General features: G+C 49.1%; 1 protein-coding gene and 1 pseudogene across 1 annotated transcript in view; both read right to left on the bottom strand.

Moving 5' to 3' along the window:
* The window catches only part of LOC126106274 (activating transcription factor 3), a 609,251-nt gene that overhangs the window by 51,861 nt on the left and 544,847 nt on the right, over positions 1 to 12,543 (bottom strand). The window lies entirely within an intron of this gene.
* LOC126107156 (5S ribosomal RNA) lies at positions 7,623 to 7,740 on the bottom strand (annotated as a pseudogene).

The raw sequence follows: 12,543 nt of genomic DNA, 5'->3' as shown, positions 1-12,543 counted from the left end.
TGCAGTAAAAAATGTCGTCGCTGGCTACTTTGCGTTTGGTGCATTTGAGGTCGTATAATGCTGCGTACGAATTGTAGCTAAGATATCGAAATTGTTTTTAACATTGGAAGGAGAGCCATATCTCTTTCCAGTCTCGAGTAATCGAGTGATATATATTGGCGCTTGGTAGTGTAGTGGCAGTGTAGACAAGAAAAAATGACACATCAAGCAAATCATAGACGACATGCGGAAAATAAACGCGGCACAACTCTGCATTGTGAGCGAGAATAGCCTCGAGCGTGGCGCGCCGTAGGCAGCTGCGGCCAAGCGCCAATATATATCACTCGATTACTCGAGACTGGAAAGGGATATGGCTCTCCTTCCAATGTTAAAAACAATTTCGATATCTTAGCTACAATTCGTACGCAGCATTATACGGCCTCAAATGCACCAAACGCAAAGTAGCCAGCGACGACATTTTTTACTGCAAATGTTTCAAAATACGCGCTGTATTTTACTTAATTATGATGTATCACGATAACCATGGGCAGCAGCGAAAAGAAAACCAGTTCGTTATCAAGCTGTGATATCAGGCTATAACACGCGTAAAAATAAATTTTTTTCGTCGAATAGTTTCCTCACAATCGAATGAGAGAGATTGCGTAGCGCAGAACACAGACGAATTCCAAAACAGTGGTTTTTAATTTTTTACACGAAAAGTATAAGTTGTAATGAGAAACTAACTACATGGACGGATGTAGCTTTCCTTCGTTTACATGAAACAATTTTTTTCGAGACAAAATAGATGACTAGATACTTGGCTCTCCGCACGAACATTCCGCAGTTAGCCGCATGGGTACAGGACTCTGCGTCTAGCCGCAGGCCGTCGACCGTTGCGGAAACAATCCGCTCGTGTGGCCGCGGCCTAAGGCGTGTGATCAGCACGGACGGCGATGCATTCTCCGCAACGAGAAGCCGCGCCGGTGAGGAGTTGTGTGTGCGGCAGGGCCTGCTTCCGCTGCTCCGCCAGCGCGGTCAGCAGCTGCCGGCCGGCAGTCGCTGCGACACGCCAGCCCGACGCATCATCCCAGACGAGCACGGCGCGACGTAAGTCGGGGGAACGGGAGAGCCGCTACACTACATTCGCAGGATATTTTCTCGTTCCGACAGGTACTCCACATCGACGCGGTCGCAGATTCTCGTCCATAAAACTGAAGTCAGCGCCGAGTGTACTCCTGGAAAGTCGCACGCGAGGAAGCAGTACCGTGTCACATTACCGCTCAACGGTGAGAGTCCAGTTTTTACAGATCTGGAGGTCAGGTCAGTAAGCCCACGTTACATTACGCTTCCGCACACCACAACACCTGGACCACAGAGACGATCGTGTTGGACGATGTTTGTGGGTGCATTTCGCGTTACGCACCCTCATACGGTGGGAGGTGAGCATTATCGATCACGACCGTTTCCGTAGCCCAGGTGTGGGGAGGCATAATACTGCGTGGGCGCACCAACTTCAAAATCTCTGAACACGGTGCGTTCACTTCTACGTTATTCTATTATTATTATTATTAGAATAAATGCGCACAAGTTGTGCACAAGTTACGTAAATTACATAGCTTTGTGATATCACACCTCGTTCGTCACCTTGCAGTGTTCACATTGGTTATTATTCTGCGTTATTCTGACACTGTATTGCTTCCCCCCGGCCGTCTTTACAGGTGTGCTTTCAGCCGCGACTACATTTCTTTGAATGAGTAGTGGATTTTTGTTCTCGAGAAACGGACTGATGGAACGTTCCGTTCGTACTTTACAGACACTTGGCGATTCTGTTGGAAAACTGTGTTTTGTATATACACTCCTGGAAATTGAAATAAGAACACCGTGAATTCATTGTCCCAGGAAGGGGAAACTTTATTGACACATTCCTGGGGTCAGATACATCACATGATCACACTGACAGAACCACAGGCACATAGACACAGGCAACAGAGCATGCACAATGTCGGCACTAGTACAGTGTATATCCACCTTTCGCAGCAATGCAGGCTGCTATTCTCCCGTGAAGACGATCGTACAGATGCTGGATGTAGTCCTGTGGAACGGCTTGCCATGCCATTTCCACCTGGCGCCTCAATTGGACCAGCGTTCGTGCTGGACGTGCAGACCGCGTGAGACGACGCTTCATCCAGTCCCAAACATGCTCAATGGGGGACAGATCCGGAGATCTTGCTGGCCAGGGTAGTTGACTTACACCTTCTAGAGCACGTTGGGTGACACGGGATACATGCGGACGTGCATTCTCCTGTTGGAACAGCAAGTTCCCTTGCCGCTCTAGGAATGGTAGAACGATGGGTTCGATGACGGTTTGGATGTACCGTGCACTATTCAGTGTCCCCTCGACGATCACCAGTGGTGTACGGCCAGTGTAGGAGATCGCTCCCCACACCATGATGCCGGGTGTTGGCCCTGTGTGCCTCGGTCGTATGCAGTCCTGATTGTGGCGCTCACCTGCACGGCGCCAAACACGCATACGACCATCATTGGCACCAAGGCAGAAGCGACTCTCATCGCTGAAGACGACACGTCTCCATTCGTCCCTCCATTCACGCCTGTCGCGACACCACTGGAGGCGGGCTGCACGATGTTGGGGCGTGAGCGGAAGACGGCCTAACGGTGTGCGGGACCGTAGCCCAGCTTCATGGAGACGGTTGCGAATGGTCCTCGCCGATACCCCAGGAGCAACAGTGTCCCTAATTTGCTGGGAAGTGGCGGTGCGGTCCCCTACGGCACTGCGTAGGATCCTACGGTCTTGGCGTGCATCCGTGCGTCGCTGCGGTCCGGTCCCAGGTCGACGGGCACGTGCACCTTCCGCCGACCACGGGCGACAACATCGATGTACTGTGGAGACCTCACGCCCCACGTGTTGAGCAATTCGGCGGTACGTCCACCCGGCCTCCCGCATGCCCACTATACGCCCTCGCTCAAAGTCCGTCAACTGCACATACGGTTCACGTCCACGCTGTCGCGGCATGCTACCAGTGTTAAAGACTGCGATGGAGCTCCGTATGCCACGGCAAACTGGCTGACACTGACGGCGGCGGTGCACAAATGCTGCGCGGCTAGCGCCATTCGACGGCCAACACCGCGGTTCCTAGTGTGTCCGCTGTGCCGTGCGTGTGATCATTGCTTGTACAGCCCTGTCGCAGTGTCCGGAGCAAGTATGGTGGGTCTGACACACCGGTGTCAATGTGTTCTTTTTTCCATTTCCAGGAGTGTATATAGGGTGGCAATTATTGAACTGCACGAAAAAAATGTAAAATAGTTACAAACTCTGGCGTGCACCCACCTTATTCACCATGTAAACATCACCACATGTATTCGGATGCAGTTTACGGCACGTTCGATATTATGCCTGCCGTCAGTGGCGATGATGTGGAACAGACGAATAGCGAAATTCTGCATGACCCGCTGAAATGTCGGAACATCGGTGATGCCGATGACTCCTGAATGGCTGTTTTCAGATCAGCAATGATTCTGGGGTTATTGGTGTACACCTATAGCCCCACATGTGTTCAGATCCGGAGAATATGGCGGCCAATCGTGGGTGATAGGATTGGCCTCTGGGTATCCCAGAGCCAGACTGCTCCTCCACGACGTCACACACTCTCCTGCTTCGATGAGGTCCAGCTCCGTCTTGCACGGACCACGTCTTGTCCAAGTCAGGGTCACTTTGGATACCCCCAAATGCGTCAATTTTGCTTACTGACGAACCCATCCAAATGAAAGTGGGTTTAGTCGCTAAACGAAACCATACAGTGCATACTAATTCCCATCATGCGTCGCGGCTGACGGTACGGTTTGAACGTCCCAACCCAAACTGTTCAGAAGTTGTGAGGATTTTCTTTCATATAGTACAATGTATATATATCACTTTAAGCTTAAGAGTGTCTTCAGCAAAAGTTACTTAGTATGTCAGAATAATGTGTAACTTACTATTTGAAGTCTACTCTTACGTAAGTGTAAAGCTGCAGAGTGGAATGAAGTGGAAAGAGTATGTACGGTCACTCATAGGGAAGGCATATGGTCAACCTCGGCTTATCGGGATAAACCTGTGGAAGTGTGGTTCATTTGTAAAGGAGACCTAACACAGAACACTATTCCTACCCATTCTTGAGCACTGCTCGGATGTCGGGGATCCCTGCCAAATAAGATTACAATGGCTCTGAGCACTATCGGACTTAACATCTATGGTCATCAGTCCCCTAGGACTTAGAACTACTTAAACCTAACTAACCTAAGGACATCACACAATACCCAGTCATCACGAGGCAGAGAAAATCCCTCACCCCGCCCAGAATCGAACCCGGGAAGCCCGGCGTGGGAAGCGAGAACGCTACCGCACGACCACGAGCTGCGGACTAAGATTACAGAAAAGCATCGAAGCAATTGAGATTTTGCTAGATTTGTTGCAGGCAGAGGTTCGATCAACTCGCAAGTATTATGGAAACGCTTTGAGAACTCAGACTGGAATCCCCGCGGGGAAGACGACGTTCTTTTAGAGAAACACTGTTCAGAAAGTTTGGATAAGATACAGCCGCGCGGGCTACCCGCGTGGTCTCAGGGCACCTTCTCACGGTTCGTCGGAGGTTCGAGTCCTCAAACGGTTCAAATGGCTCTGAGCACTATGGGACTTAACATCTGATGTCATCAGTCCCCTAGACTTAGAACTACTTAAACCTAACTAACCTAAGGACATCACACACATCCGTGCCCGAGGCAGGATTCGAACCTGCGACCGTAGCAGCAGCGCGGTTCCGGACTGAAGCGCCTAGAACCGCTCGGCCACAGCGGCCGGCGTTCGAGTCCTCCCTCGGTCACGTGCGCGTGTGTTGCTCTTAGCGTAAGTTAGTTTAAATAGCGTGTAAGCTTAGGGACCGATGACCTCAGAAGTTTGGTCCCATCGAACTTACCACAAATTTCCAAATTAGATGATATCTGAGGCCGATGCAGAAAGATTGTACACCCACCAAAAATACCCTTCGCGTAGCGACTGCAAAGACGAGACAAGAAAAGTTAGATGTCGTACGGAGGCACGCAGACAGTGATTTGTGAGCGGGACGGGAAAGGACGTGACCTGCAGTGGGGGCGCGGTGCCCTCCGCCGTGCAGGGCACAGGTGCGGGTCGGTGGCTGCCCACCTGCGGTAATTACCCCCTGAGCGGCGGAATGAAATTTTCTTAGCGGTAAAAAAAGAAGCATTAGTGTGTTACGGTTACGAAACAATTTTTTTTAAGATCATTAGTATTATCACTATTTCATAAGACTGTTATACCGATTATCAAGTTGCCAGTCGTTATCTTTTTTTTTTCAAAGACGAGGGTTAACCTGTGACACAATTTGATTGCGGTTTAAGCTTTTGAAACGAATGTATCGAGATCTTCTACTCCTATAGTCCACCTTTTAAATATAAATGTTTCACGATGTGCCGTGCATCTATAAAAGTAAAACTGAGACGTATACATCATATATGCTTTAATATCTCATCGAAATGTCATCTCTGAGTTGTAGATAGTCGCTACAACAGACCAGAAATTGCTTTAGTATTCATTTGGAGGCAGATAATGCATCCAATTGACGACACGACACAACGGTAACTACGTAATGGTGACTAAACTCCTGCAGTGCCTTCCCAGTGTTATTATTATTACTATTAGTTGTCAGACATAAAGCTTTGGCAGCCTAAGGTCTTCCAGTTCAGAAGTAATTACTCCAGCAATGAAGTAATTTACAAACCGTAAGTGTAACGTACGCATTTTAATTCGGTTGCTTTTGAATGGTGGTGTAGAGTCTGGGTGAAATAAGAGTCTCCAGGGAGAGCAGTGGTGCAGAGGAAAAATGTTTTGTAACAAATGTCTATACACAGTGTGGACAATTAGCTTTCTTTCCTGAAGAGGTGTTGTAGGGAGCACTGGCGGCGCACTGTCAAGTGTTTCATCATTCAATAAAAAAAAAAAAAAAAGATTGTTGGAAATAAGCAGAATCACTAGTCCGTGATATAATAAATCACTATCTTTCGCCATTCTAAAAATGGAAGTGTTGAAACAGAATATATTCATTCTACAATTTACTTAGGCACAGATGATGCCGTTAGTGGTGACGGGTACTAGCTAGTATCTGACTGCACTCAGGGCTAATGACCTAAGAAAGGTCGGGGAAATACCGATGTACATAGAACATCTGGCGTTTAGTGAGGCAGGAAAATATCAACATTCACAACTATGCAGTCGCCGTGAAATCGTTCTGCACGAAACAGCCTGTCTGCAGCATCGGCGACAGGTAGCTACGCTGCAGAACAAAGTTGCGTTTAACGCAGCCAGCACGTCAGTCACTGACTAACCCCACCATCCATCCATCCTCCGCAGCCTCTGACATTGCAGACACGGCCCCTGTCGCGTCACAGTGGAAGGCAGAGCGACGGCTGCGCCACTGCGACAGTAGCGGGCGAGGCTGGTACTAATGGCCCGTCCCGCCCAAGCAGGGCGGGGCTCGCCAGCGCGGATTGTAATCGAGCGGCGGGAAATCGACCCATCGACCGCGCCGACATCGAAACGACCGGCGCCTCCGGAGCACAATGAGCGACCCGGGGCGTCGCCGGCGGCGGCCGCGAGGTCGGCCGTCAACGCAACAGGCCGCTGTGGCCAACTGCCGAGGTCAACCAAGAGCGCGCGCGCGCGCACACACACACACACACACACACACACGCTCCGGATCGCAAGTAGTCATTTCGAGTCCGACTCCTGGAAGAAGTATCCTTCCACACGGTCCAGTCACCATAATGTGACCTTCGCCTTCGTTCAGTGTCAACGCGCAACTAACACTCAGCATGCACCACTAGCAGCGGACTTTATACAACGAGCCTACGAAAGCCATGGAATGTTTTCAGCGCACGACCAGAATTAACAGACTCTGAATGCGCAACAGTACACGGTGCTGGACGCATGGGAAATTCCACGTGTCGACACTGTACCGAGAATGCCAGATTTCAGCAGTTACCTCCCAACAAAGGCAACGCAGTAGCCGATGCCCTTCGATTAAAGACCGAGAGCCAATGGCTTTGGCGTAGAGTTGTCAGTGCTAATGGACACAGCCGGAAATAACCGCAGAAATCAATATGGGACGTACGACGGACGTATTCGTTAGCAGAGTCTAGCAAAATCTGGAGTTAATGAGCTGCAACAGCAGACGACCGACGCGAATGCCTCTGCCAACATCACGACACCGGCTTTCACCGTCCCTCCTGGGTTCGTGACCATATGGCTCGGACCCCAGGCGACCCGAAAACCGTGGCCCGGTCGGATGAGTCCGGATGTGAGTTGGTAACAGCAGGTGGTGTCGTACGAGTGTCGCGCAGACCCCACGAAGGCGTGTGGCTGCCAACACGAACCACTCCGTCTGCAGGCCACAGGTGACCCATCGGGATCATCCCACCGCCGTGTCATCCTCAGCGGAGGATGCGGATAGGAGGGGCGTGGGGTCAGCACACCGCTCTCCCGGTCCTAATGATGGCATTCTTTACCAAAGCCGCTACTATTCGGTCGAGTAGCTCCTCAGTTGACATCACGAGGCTGAGTGCACCCCGAAAAATGGCAACAGCGCATGGCGGCCTGGGTGGTCACCCATCCAAGAGCCGACCACGCCCGACAGCGCTTAACTCCGGTGATCGCACGGGAACCGGTGTATCCACTGCGGCAAGGCCATTGCCCTGCCAACAAGCCACTGTGCACATGCATAATGGTGTGGGCTGTGTCTACATGCAATGGACTGGCTCTTCTGGTCGAACTGACACGATCATTGACTGGAAATTGCTATGTTCAGCAACTTGGAGGACATCTGTACCCACTCACGGACTTCTTGTTCCGAAACAACGACGCGCCATATCACCAGGCCGGAACTGTTCGCGACTGGTTTGAAGAACATTCCGGACAGTTCGAGGAAGTAGTTTGGTCACTCAGGGCTCCCGATATGAATACCATCCAAGTTTTATGGCTTTGCAAAAACAGACATAATGTCTTATGGGATAACAGCAATCAGTGATTTTATAATGTTGCTTAAAATCCGTCTTGATTGCAAAAAAATTTTTTTTATTATTCATATGACCGGTTTCGGTTCATTCAGAACCATCATCTGATATTTCAGTTACAGCAGTAACCCGTCCACAGCCAGCAACTTTCACATGCTACGTCATATCAGATCTGAAGATGGTTCTGAATGAACCGAAACCGGTCATATGAATAATAAAAAAAAATTTTTGCAATGGATTTTAAGCAACATTACAAGTTTTATGGGTCATAACGGAGAGGTGAGTCCGTGCATGAAATACTGCACCGGTAACTCTTTACCAGTTGTCAACGGGTACAGAGGCAGCACGGCGCAATATTTCTGTTCCTGGTGGGGACTTCCGGCGACTCGCTGAGTCGGTGGTACGTCGAGCTGCGAGCTGACGCACTACGCCACTCAAAAGCAGCTGTCCCACGGCTTCTGTCACCTCAGTGAATAAAGCGTGCACGTGTGTGTGTGTGTGTGTGGGGCTGGGGGGTGGGGGGGGGGGGGGGTTGAACGCGGGAAACTGTGCACTTGTTGTGAGACCTGAGTTTCCTACAGGACTGGTAGTATTTAGCTTAGATATAATGCGAAATGTTTTTGTTCGCCAGGATCTAAGATTAGGATCCTCTCAGGTTCCGCAAAGGATGGATCATCTTGCTTTGCGTAATGCGGGTGTCTCCAGTGTTCCTTGCAGTTGCGTCGTGTCGTGTATCAGTCGACTGCCAGGACGGTGGAGGGCCGGTCTAGTGAGCGTAAGCTCACAGCGACCGAGTCCGTCTCCGTAGCGTTACGGCCTACCACGCAGGGGGCCGGGCTTCGATTCTCCGCAGGGGACTGGCTGTTGTGTGTCTTTCATCATCATCGACTCGCAAGTCTCCGATGTGGCGTCACCTAGAATATCCGCCACTGGAGAACATCGTCTGGGCGGCAGTCATCCTTTGGAATATAACAACATGGTGATTGTGGCATGGACTTTCAGCTACTGGGATAGTGTTACTACGGATGCAGTAGAAATTAAGTTAGCGAATACTCTTACAAATAGAGGTGGAGGGTTTTGTTTAACTTGTGAGTGGGATTCTGCTATCTCTCCTGTGAAAAAACAGAGACACAGAGTAAATGCTACCCCAACCATTGATTACGAATTTTCTCTGTCGGTAACTTCTGACGTCGGTAATTTTGGTTGTGTGATGGTACTGGTGTTATACAGTGTGTGTGTGTGTGTGTGTGTGTGTGTGTGTGCTTTTCGGGATGGCTCTGTGAACTGAAGGATGTCCCCCCCCCCTCCCCCGTCGAAATATTGGCAGTCACGAGACTGCATTCCCGTGCAGTCGTTGTCGTAATGCGGAAACATCGAAAAGGGTACAGTCCTGGCTATCGGGCCAAAGATGGAGGCATGTCCAGAGCGGCCAAGTTTGTAAGCTTTTGCCGTGCCGTCGTGGTCAAAGTATACCGTGCATGGCAAAATGGCGCTATCCATAAGCGGCGCCGAGGAAATTGTGGTGCGTGGCGGGCTTTAGCGACGGCTGCAGTGCTGCAGAACGACGGACCGCCCCGGTGAACCACGCTGCCGCCACCGATGCCTCCTTAATGGCTGCCGCGTACGGAACTCCGGTGCAAGCGGCTGGTTCACGCTCCCGTGCTGACTGCTGCTCACAGGCTGTAATTTCCAGCTGGACGTCTGCGGAGTCGTGACAGGAGGCCTTTTAAGAAGAACCGCGCTCTGTGCTTCAGTGGACAGATGGCCGCTGCATCGTCGAAGGAGTCCGAGCCGCGCGGGCTAGCCGTGCGGTCTGAGGCGCCTTGCCACGGTTCGCGCGGCTACCCCCGTCGCAGGTTCGAGTCCTCCATCGGGCACGGGTGTGTGTGTTGTCGTCAGCGTAAGTTAGTTTAAGTTAGATTAAGCAGTTAGATTAGCAGTTTGGTCTCATACGACCTCACCACAAATTTCCAAAAAGAGTCCAAGCTGTGGGACGGAGCATTGTCATCTGCGAAATATTTCCTTGGCATAACCTGGGTGCATAGGCTCAATCTACGAATATTAGAGGCCACTGAAGTGAAGTGGAAAGAAGACAAGGATTCCTGGTCAGATGAATATACGGTAATATCAACAGCAGCAGCAAATGGTATAACAAGAGTAGAATTAGTTATGAACAGGAGGGCAGGGCAGCGAGTGTGTTACTGTGAACAGTTCAGTGATAGGATTGTTCTTATCAGAATCGACAGCAAACCAACACCGACAACGGTAGTTCAGGTATATATGCCGACGTCTCGAGCTGAAGATGAAGAGATAGACAAAGTATATGAAGATATTGAAAGGGTAATACAGTACCTAAAAGGGAGATGAAAATGTAATAATCATGAAGGACTCGAATACAGTTGTATCGGATGGTGTAGAATAAATGGTTACAGGAGAATATGGGCTTGGGACAAGGAATGAGAGAGCAGATAATTCAGTTCTGTAATAAATTTCGGCTAATAACAGCGAATACTCACTCTGTTCAAGAAGCACAAGAGGAGGAGCTATATTTGGAAAAGGCCGGGTGATACGGGAAGATTTCAGTTAGATCATGGTCAGAGAGAGATTCCAAAATCCGATACTGGATTTTAAGACGTACCCAGCTATCACGCTAAATAACTATCGCCAGCTTCGCTGTGGCCCGCGACACGGGGTTAAAATTGTCATTTCTTCTGTACCAATAATGAACCCAGCTACTTTCAAACGACACTCACATTGACCCAGTGGAGTGGAAAACCGTCCAAAGTTAAAGAGGAAAAAAGACGCTCTCTCTCTCTGTCTGTCTCTCTCTCTCTCTCCCCCGAGAAGAGCACGCGACCACGCTGGTCGTCGCTCCAGCTCCTATGCTACCTCTACATCTCCACGATTACTCCGCGATTCACAATTAGTGCGTTGCAGAGGGTTCATCGTACCGCCTTCGAGCTGTCGAGCTATGTGTCTACGGTTCCACTATGTGACAGCACCCAGGAAAAACTAACACTTAAGTCTTTCTGTGCGAGTTGTGATTTCTCTGATTATGATGATCATTTCTGGCTGTTGAGGTGGGAGCCAACAGAATATTTTCGCTTTCGCAGTTGAAAGTCGGTGACTGAAATTTCACGAGAAGATTCAGCTGCAACGAAAAACGCCTTTATTTCAATGACTGTCACCCTAACTCACGCATCTTGTCTGTGGCACTATCTCCCCTACTTCGCGATTATACAAAACGAGCTGCCCTTCTTTGAATTTTTTCGATGTCGTCCGTCAGTCCCACCTGCTGCGGATCCCACACCGCGCAGCAGTACTCCGGCATAGGGCAGACAAGCGTGGCGTAAGCAGCCTCTCTAGTAGACCTTCTGCAGTTTCTGAGTGTTTTACCAACAAATCGCAGTCTTTGGTTTGGTTTAACCACAATATTATCTATGTCATCGTTCCAACTGAAGTTGTTCGTAATTGCAATTCCTAAGTATTTAGTTTAACTTACAGCCTTTAAGGTTTGTGTGATTTATCGTGTAAGCGAAATTTAATGGATTTCTTTTACTATTCACGTGGATAAATTCACATTTCATTATTTAGAGTCAATTGCCACTTTTTGCACGATACAAATATCTTGTCTAAATCATCTTGCAGTTAGTTTTGATCATCTTATGACCTTACAAGGCGGTAAAAGGCAACATCATCAGCTAGCATCTAAGAGGGCTGCACAGATTGTCTCCTACGCCGTTTATATAGATCAGGAACAGCAGAGGGCCTACAACACTTCCTTTGGGAACGCCAGATATTACTTCTGTTTTAGTCGATAACTTTCCGTCAATTACTACGAACTGTGATTTAGCTGAGTTGTAGAAATGATACAATATTCCATAGGCAGGCAATTTGATTAGAGGAAGCTTGTGAAGAAAGGTGTGGAAAGCCTTCTAGAAATCTAAAAATACGGACTCAATTTGACAACTGCCGTCGATAGTAGTCATTACTGAATCAGTATAAAGAGCTTGTTGTGTTTCACAAGAACGATATTTTCTGAATCCGTGCTGAATATCTGTGAATATATCGTTTTCTTTGAGGTATTTCATATTGTTCGAACACAGAATACGTTCCAAAACCGAGCTGCAAATCGACACTAACGATATGGATCTGTATTTTAACGGACAGATGACAAAATGGTAGATATCGAAACAGACGACAGAGGGATAGAGAAACACTTAAAATCGGTCAAAAGAGGAAAGGCCGCTGGACCTGATGGGATACCAGTTCGATTTTACACAGAGTACGCGAAGGAACTTGCCCCCCCTTCTTGCAGCGGTGTACCGTAGGTCTCTAGAGGAGCGTAGCATTCCAAAGGATTGGAAACGGGCACAGGTCATCCCCGTTTTCAAGAAGGGACGTCGAACAGATGTGCAGAACTATAGACCTATATCTCTAACGTGTATCAGTTGTAGAATTTTGGAACACGTATTATGTTCGAGT

This window comes from Schistocerca cancellata, chromosome 10 (assembly GCF_023864275.1).
Source record: "Schistocerca cancellata isolate TAMUIC-IGC-003103 chromosome 10, iqSchCanc2.1, whole genome shotgun sequence".
Lineage (NCBI taxonomy): Eukaryota > Metazoa > Arthropoda > Insecta > Orthoptera > Acrididae > Schistocerca > Schistocerca cancellata.
Note: the sequence above shows the minus strand (reverse complement) of the source record. Positions and strands in the feature narration are given on the sequence as shown.